This window comes from Pelodiscus sinensis, chromosome 4, assembly GCF_052426305.1.
Source record: "Pelodiscus sinensis isolate ZL-2025 chromosome 4, ASM5242630v1, whole genome shotgun sequence".
NCBI classification, from domain to species: Eukaryota; Metazoa; Chordata; order Testudines; family Trionychidae; genus Pelodiscus; species Pelodiscus sinensis.
Window position 1 is genome coordinate 22,194,647 of NC_143055.1, and position 8,116 is coordinate 22,202,762.

The 8,116-nt window shown below is 40.5% G+C and overlaps 1 protein-coding gene across 3 annotated transcripts in view; it reads right to left on the reverse strand.

Moving 5' to 3' along the window:
- The window catches only part of SH3TC1 (SH3 domain and tetratricopeptide repeats 1), a 50,352-nt gene extending 43,219 nt beyond the window's left edge, over nucleotides 1–7,133 (reverse strand). For 2 of the 3 annotated variants that reach the window (XM_014576110.4, XM_006128236.5), the window contains exon 1: nucleotides 6,997–7,133. The gene's annotated coding sequence lies outside the window, so the exon portion shown is untranslated. Of the gene's footprint in view, nucleotides 1–1,377; nucleotides 1,641–6,996 lie in introns of all 3 variants that reach the window. The other variant, XM_006128237.5, reaches the window with a different exon arrangement.
- Between the last annotated feature and the right edge of the window lie 983 nt (nucleotides 7,134–8,116).

Here is an 8,116-nt window from a genome sequence, read left to right on the forward strand (position 1 = left end):
TATGCTAGTCATTGTACATAGGGTATGTCTACACTACCCCGCTAGTTCGAACTAGCGGGGTAATGTAGGCATACCGCACTTGCAAATGAAGCCCGGGATTTGAATTTCCCGGGCTTCATTTGCATAAGCGCGGCTACACGGGGCTCGAACTAGGTAGTGGAACGAACTGGAACGAGGTAGTGGAACGAACTGGAACGAGGTGTACCGGTAGTTCGGAATAGGAATCCTAGTCCGAACTACCTAGTTCGAGCCCCGTGTAGCCACGCTACACGGGGTTCGAACCAGCGGGGATTTAAAAATGGCGGCTCCCCGCTTATGCAAATGAATCCCGGGAAATTCAAATCCCGGGCTTCATTTGCAAGTGCGGCATGCCTACATTGCCCTCCTAGTTCGAACTAGGAGGGTAGTGTAGACATACCCATAGTGAGCAACAGAGAACCCTTGATCCCATGAGCTAGTAATCTAAGTAGAAAAGATTCAGGGTAGGGGAAAGAGGTAGAACACACAAGCAGAGCAACTGATGTGATGGTGGCAAATATCACATTAGTTCCATGTTTGGGATTATTTGGGGAAAGAGGTTAATTAGGAAGAGAACTGGAAGGATTAAGAGAGTAGCTAATGTGAGAGACAGAAAGGGAGAAGGATGAAAGGGGACAAAAGAAGCTGGGGGGTAAAAGTTATGAGGGCAGGCGTGGAGTGAGGCTGAGGTAAAGATACGGCAAAGAAGGGGGAAAGAGAGGGTTGAAGCCAATAGTCAATCAGCACAGAACAAAAAAAGTCCAGTTAAAAATTTTCATCAGCCCATACTTAGGCTGCTTCTGCCAATGTTGCATGGGCTTGTCTCTGCTTGTGCCTTCCTGTAGTTTCTTTTAAAAAACCTGCATAACTGGGAAAGTGCCACTCAGTAAGAAATAACTTTGGGTATGTCTACACTGCTACCCTCGTTCGAACTAGGGTGGCTAATATAGGCATTCGAACTTGCAAATGAAGCTCGGGATTTAAATATCCCAGGCTTCATTTGCATGTTCCTGGGCACCACCATTCTTAAATGCCCCGTAGTCCGGACTAACTGCCCGTGGCTACACGCCGCACGGACTAGGTAGTTCGAATTAAAGCTCCTAATTCAAACTACCATTAAACCTCCCTGCAGGAGGAATGTATGTATCAAATGTATGTATGTATTTGATACAGGTGCTGTATCAAAACCTAGGCATAGTACATAAAATGCACAAAAGCACTGAACGAAAAGTTTCATAAGAAATTGCACATCTAGAACCATTTGCACAGCAGCTAGCACAATGGGATTCTGGTCTATGACCTGGCCATCTAGGTACTACAAAACAGAAATAGATGAAATAATAATAATACACATTTTACCTTTTTGACCAATTTAAGTCAATGTTACTGTCCACATGAGTAAAGAATCGCACACATCATACAAGTTTGCATGCTCAGAATCAACTTTTGGTAGCAGGGATGTATAAGTAAAAACAGTATGATAGAACCCATGCACACCAATTCTGATTGGCAAGTGTTGGACTGTTTAATTCCATAATTAAACTCCAGAAGCAGTATTTTCAGTATTTCAAGGTCTGATATGCAAATCCTTTACTTCTGCAGATATTAAGGATAATCTTGGCCTAAAAGTAGAGTTGAATGTACAGCAAAATGTAACATACATTCAGTAATGCTCAGAATATCAATTTATACATCACTTTATAAATGTAAATGGAAACAAAAATTCCCAATAAAATTTAGTTTAAGAATATAACATGAGGGGAACAGCCTGCACAAGGGTCTAATTCTAATCATTAATGAGTGATGGAAAATATACTAATTAACTTTTGCTATCTTCTTTGTGCACGAATACGCGCATTTTGAGAGTTACATATATTATGGGGTTGTGCACTAGGCTGAAGGAATGCATGGAAAAGAGTGCTAAAAGGCATCAGAACAAAATGAATTCTCAGAATGTTAAGACAGATACCAGCACTTTAAGGAGAATGAGTCATAAAGTTTCAGAGGCCAAGCCACAGAACAAATCAGAAAGGGTGAAAGAACAGCAAAAGCTATGTCTGTACCAGTGATAATTTTTTCCCTTTGTTCTTCTGAGGGTAACAGAGCAAAAGCAAACATCTCATTCAAGCACTTGACAACCTGATTTTCCTCTCTGCAATATTCTTTCCTATTTTTAATGCTTGCAGGTGAGATACAGTAGCTCTGTCAATTTTAGCATTTATATTTTTAACATTTTTTAATCCATGGAGTTACATATGAGCACCAGGGACCAGATTATCAATCATTCCAATGGGCATTAACCTGCTTAGGTGCTTTTACAAATCCTGCGAGGCAGCACCAGTATTCAGCTAAATACCATTGACAAGCTGGCCCCAAGCCACTGGGAGGCTTCCATGGAACTTATTAAACATTGCTTTCGCCTCTATGTTTCTCTATCTTCTTCTCATGGAAAGTTCAGGTGCACACTTACATAACTCAACAAAAAGCAAAACTGTAATAAACAACCCATACTTTGGTACATCACCTTGTCTATTGTGCTAATGCTCGTTATCTTTTGTTTACAACTTTTTTTAATACTAAAGTCAGCACATTTCAAAAAGAGAAAAGACATTTATATGGAGAACAAGAATACCCAGAGTTATCATAATTAATGCTAAAATAACTTTGGAAATGACATTAAACTTCATAATTCATGGCTTAATTCAACCTCTCACTACTAGGGATGAGTCAAGCCTGCATGGATACAAATTTCTGTCAGCAAATGTGGATATCCATGGATAGAAATCAGTATCCACTGAACCACAACGCTCTAGTCCTGGAAACTACAGCAGGCCAAAGGAGGAGAATGTGGTGCCACTGCTCTTAGGAGCCAGCTCCCCAAGATGGCAGCTCCTCCCAACTGCACAGGTATACTGCTTCTTGCCCCATCCCCGACAGGGCTGTATGACCCCTGTCAGGAGACACAGATGCATGGAAGGGCTGGGGCAGTATAGCTATGCAGCTAGAAGGAGCTGCTGGTGTGAGATGCTGGCTTTTGGGATATTCTTCTCCTTTGTCTGTCATGGTTACTAGAAGTAGAGCCCTGCACTACAGCAGATACCAATTTCTATCCATGGATATCCGCATCTGTGTAAAGAAATTTGTATCTACACAGTGCTCTAAGGATGAGAGTTGCATGCAGGATGAGTTATCCCACAACTGCTTACTATGGGGCAGTACCTACATTTTCATCTGAAACAGCACATGCTGTATGGCATGGTGTATGGCAATTTCTATGCTGAATGAATTTATAAAATCAGCTATTGTCAGTGCACTTACACTCATCTTCATTTTAAGAAATTCAAATATTAGACAGATGTTTGGAACAAGCCAACCATTACTACAGCAGGATTCCCTGAACCTTAATCTAGCAGCCCATATATGTCACAGCAAGCTGCCCCATTAAACCTGCATGGGCCTTCTGTCTCTCTCAGAATTGGAGCCTATTCCTTATTCAGCAAGTGTGTGTGGGCAGAACAGGAGATACCTTTCCTTAGCAGCTGTGACACACTGGCCTGGGGATGCTCTTTGGGGTGGGGAGGGGGGACTTGTATTTGAGCAGGGTCTAACATTCCAGAGCTCTCATCTAAGGGTGTGTCTAGACTACCTAGTTTTGTCGACAAAAGAGGACTTTTGTCGACAAAACTATACCAGCGTCTACACTACCGCTGAGTTCTGTCGACATAACGTCGACAGAACTCAGCAGTTTTGTCGACGCTGGTATACCTCATTTTACGAGGCATAACACCTTCTGTCGACAGAACTCTGTCGACAGAAGGTGTTATTGCCTGTAACGTTGCGTCCAGACTACGGAGTTCTGTCGACAAAGCAGCTTGCTTTGTCGACAGAACTCAATGTGTCTGGACGCTCTTTGTCGACAGAAGTTTTGTCGACAGTACCTGTCGACAAAACTTCCATCGACAAAACGCGGTAGTCTAGACGCACCCTAAGTGGCACTCCTAAGAGCTACAATAATCACAGCAACGCTCATTTCCTCACTGCAAAGCCCATTCCAAGTACTAGCAGAGCTGAGATAGCAGCAGGACAGCTTGTCACATCCTAGTATAGAGATAGAGACTGGGTTTTCTTATCAGCTTTCACAGCAGGCTACATCAGTCAATCCCTCATCTGAACAGTTTGGCCTGCCAGAGAGCACTCCCAACAGCTTCTTTTTGGCTTGTGTAGCTCAGAAGGCCATAGTTATTTTCCTGTGCATCAAGCACAGCCTGTTAACATGGCTTTCCACCACATTGATTTGAGAGTTGTTCAGTGCGGATAGCTTGGGAAAGGAAGGCATTTTTTTTCCCTGTTGGAAGGAAGATAAACTAAACAATTCTATTTTCCCCACTTCCCTTTTAAAAGTATCTGGATAGCTGTTATTAAAGAATTTTAAAATGCCCCTGAGTAGAACAAAACAAGACAGCCTGATATTCCCATTTCCCTAACGCAGTCTGCAACTTTAAAAAATGCTTCAAAAATAGTAAAGAAAAGAGTTACTTAGGTAAAGTGGTGGATGGAGGAGCAAGAGGATTAAAACCTTGCTGTACCCACAAAACCAGGTACAGAAAAGAACATGGCAATGAAAGATGCTGTCTATCGCCCTTTGCATCAAACGTGACTTGCAAGGTACATCTTGGATGTAAGAGAGCTGAGAAGCCTTTTGTTTTTAAGAGTCAAAAAGATGGCCATTGATAGCCCTTTTCTGAGGCTAACAATGCCAACTGTAATCATGTGTCTTCCAATGTGGAACTAGAACTAGGAATTGCACTGGCAGGAATTCCCGTTTGTTTTGCATAGGACACCAGGAAGCCATTTCTATTCTGAGACAGATTTGAACTGGTGGCCTAGAAAGCTACATGCAGAGGCTGACCCCCATCCTTAGCACTTGTATAGCACTTTCCACCTGAGGATATCAACACACTTTACAAAAATTGATTAATTTAACCTCAGCATCCTGTGAGGTGCTAATTTATTATTATTTTTTATCTCAGTTTTACATAGGAGAACGCCAATGCAAAGATAAGTGAGTTTCCCAGACTCACTTGAGCCAAGAATATAATCCCAGCCACCTGACACCAAGAACCAGTTCCTCAGCCTTACTCCAGTGGCCTTGTGCCCACTCAGTGGAGCAAAGCAGCCCTAAGGCTGGCATAACTTGCCCTAAAGGATTCCTCGTGCCTAGGGGCATACTTGGATAGTACAGAATCACCTTTGCTGCTCCTACATTCATCCATTTCCAGCCACATCCCTGCACAGGGGGCATGGTCTGAGGGAAAGGGACTGTAGCTGGAGATTTTCAATACCCCAGCTATCTCAGAGTTGCTTCTTGGGGCCCATGGGCAGCTCTTGTAAATTACAAATCTTTACATTGCTCTAACTAGTGCCAGGTTTGGGACAGTAGAGCTTATCCGCAATATAGCTTCTGGCCCACAGACGGCAAGGCTATGCTCCCCTCCCATGAACTCATTCTAAAGCCCCTGAGCCATTCAGTTACTGCTATCTATCCTAATAAGTGAACAGTACAGTAACTTAGTCCTACACAGAAACTGTCCTCCTGGATCAGACCCACGGTCCATCTAGTCCTATATCCTGTTTCCAACAATGGCCAACACATGCTGCTTTACAAGAATCTGCAAGAAACTCTGCACTAGATGATGAGGTGCAATCTGTCCCTCATCCTAATCACCTGGTTACATCAGGTCAGTGATGTAATATCTTTAGTTGGACCAATGTCTGTTGGTGCAAGAGGCAACCTTTTGTGCTACACAGAGGTCCTTTTCATATCTAATATTCAGATCTAGGTCCAGAAGCTGGTCTAGTAAAAAATATTGCCTCATCCACTTTGTTGCTCTAATATCCTGGGACCTACATGGCTACAATAACACTGCAACATATATTGGTTTACTTTTTTTTCCCCATTGTGATTGTTATGATAGCTGCTACTTCATCTTTCCTTCTCACCCACTTCTCCATGAATTTGTTTGTTTCATCTTCTTTTAGCCTGCAAACTCCTTATGGCAGAGACTGTCATTAATTAGAAGCTTACACAGAACCAAGCACAAAGGATTCTGATCTGACTGAGTCCTCTTGGTGCTACCACAAGTATAAATCAAAATAAAAATATTCCAACCAAGGTATTATACTCTGAGTACATAGTTATAATAAAAACTTAATATAAAATGTCAGTGTGCTACCCTGCTACACAGAAAAAACATCCTGTGAAAATGAGTGTTCAAGTTAAGGAGAGGTGGAATGGGCTTCCTTAAGTGTGCTTCAAACATGTTATCCTTCATAAAGCTCACTGGGGCTTTTATTCATTGATTGACTAAACAGAGATGATGCTATTGTTTAGCAGCACATTTCACATTTTCAAAAGCACCTAATTGCCTATGTCCCTTTCTGATAATGAGATTTTGGTGCTTTTGAAAATTTTATCCTGTGTTCAAAATTCTCTAACTTTGGCACCTAAAAATTAAGGATTCAGATTCTTATTTAGATATCTAGCTAAAAGTGATCCTTTGTGTACTGCAGGTGTTCTGAAAACCAGATCATTTTAAGTGTCTAAATATGAATTGAAAATAAATCCCCCTTTTGTGTGCTCAGGTTTGAAAAAAATTGGCCTATTCTGAATACACTGTAGTAGAGAAGAGAAAACAAAAAGAAAGAACAGAAACATCTTGGTCCTCGATAAAAGGAACAAAAACACATAAAAATTTCCATAAAAATCACTGCTGAAATTCATTGCTACAACTCATTACCATTATACTTATTTTGAAAACTATCCCTGTACTCATGCATTAAGCTACTCTGCCACTAAAATTATTCCCCTTAGTTGCTCACATTTTTTCAGACATAGTAGAGCTTAAAAGTCAAATATTACAACACAAACAGCCTAAATACATCTAGATGCTCAGGTATGAAGCATAATATTTCTCCTACCTTTTCCGAATCTGACTTGTTCTAACATTCTGGTGAACTGTAGGCAAATCTCAGCCTTCCACAGCTCTGGTCGGAACTGACTCCTGATCCATCCCTTCCTGTTTGACCTTTTTACCTTTCCTGTTAGTTGAACAGCCCAGCTTGGAAATATGAACTAACAGAAAGTTGACCATTAACTGAGATCCAAGAATCTCTTTTCTAAAATGCTCATAATCGCAAGCTCAGTACACTGAACTACGAACAATTTGCCATGCAGGAAAACATTTCAGAAATATGCTGGAAACCTCAGATAGATACATTTGTTCTCAGGAGCTGAACTGTATTATTACCTATATCTGAAAGCCCCAACCCATTATGCTAGGCACTATACAAACATATAGTAATAAATCATTCTTAAGGCAGAGAACACATGACTTTATTTCATTTGTTTGGCTGTGGTCAAAGTATTAGCCATCTTGAAACTTTGCCCATTATATAAAGGCTACCAATCAGACCTTGTGTATTTCCACATTTTTCTTTTCTTCAGTGGTTTTATTTGCATTATAGGAACATGTCCTAGAACTGGACTGTTGTGCTAGATGGTACACAAACATGGAAGAAACAACAAAAACTAAAACAAAAATACTATATCAAAAACTATACCGTTGCTAATACCTGAAAGATATTAGTTATGATACTTACTAGTATATGTTGTTAAGAAGCTAACATTTCCTTCAGAATGTAGTAAGCTTGCTAGCTACAACAGCAAGATACACGTGAGAGTCATTCTTATTGTAGTATACTGTGATAGTGTGTATTGTATTATGATAACAATAGGCATTTATATTCTGACCTTGCAATATGCTGAATATCCTCCATTCCCAGTAAATTCAGTATAACTGGAAGCTACTTAACCCTTTGTACAGTCAAGACTACCATTCACCCAATAGTCTTTCCCATCAAGATCTTAATTGGTGGTATGATATTACATAATATTATATGATATTGCATAACACACATTGTGGTAAAGGTGTTACATTTTAAATTAAGTTGTAGTGCTGTTGTACTCCTTAGCAAGAAATAATGTATTTTAAATTAACCATTTTCTTAACAATTTTGCAAATATTTAAATCTTGTTGCT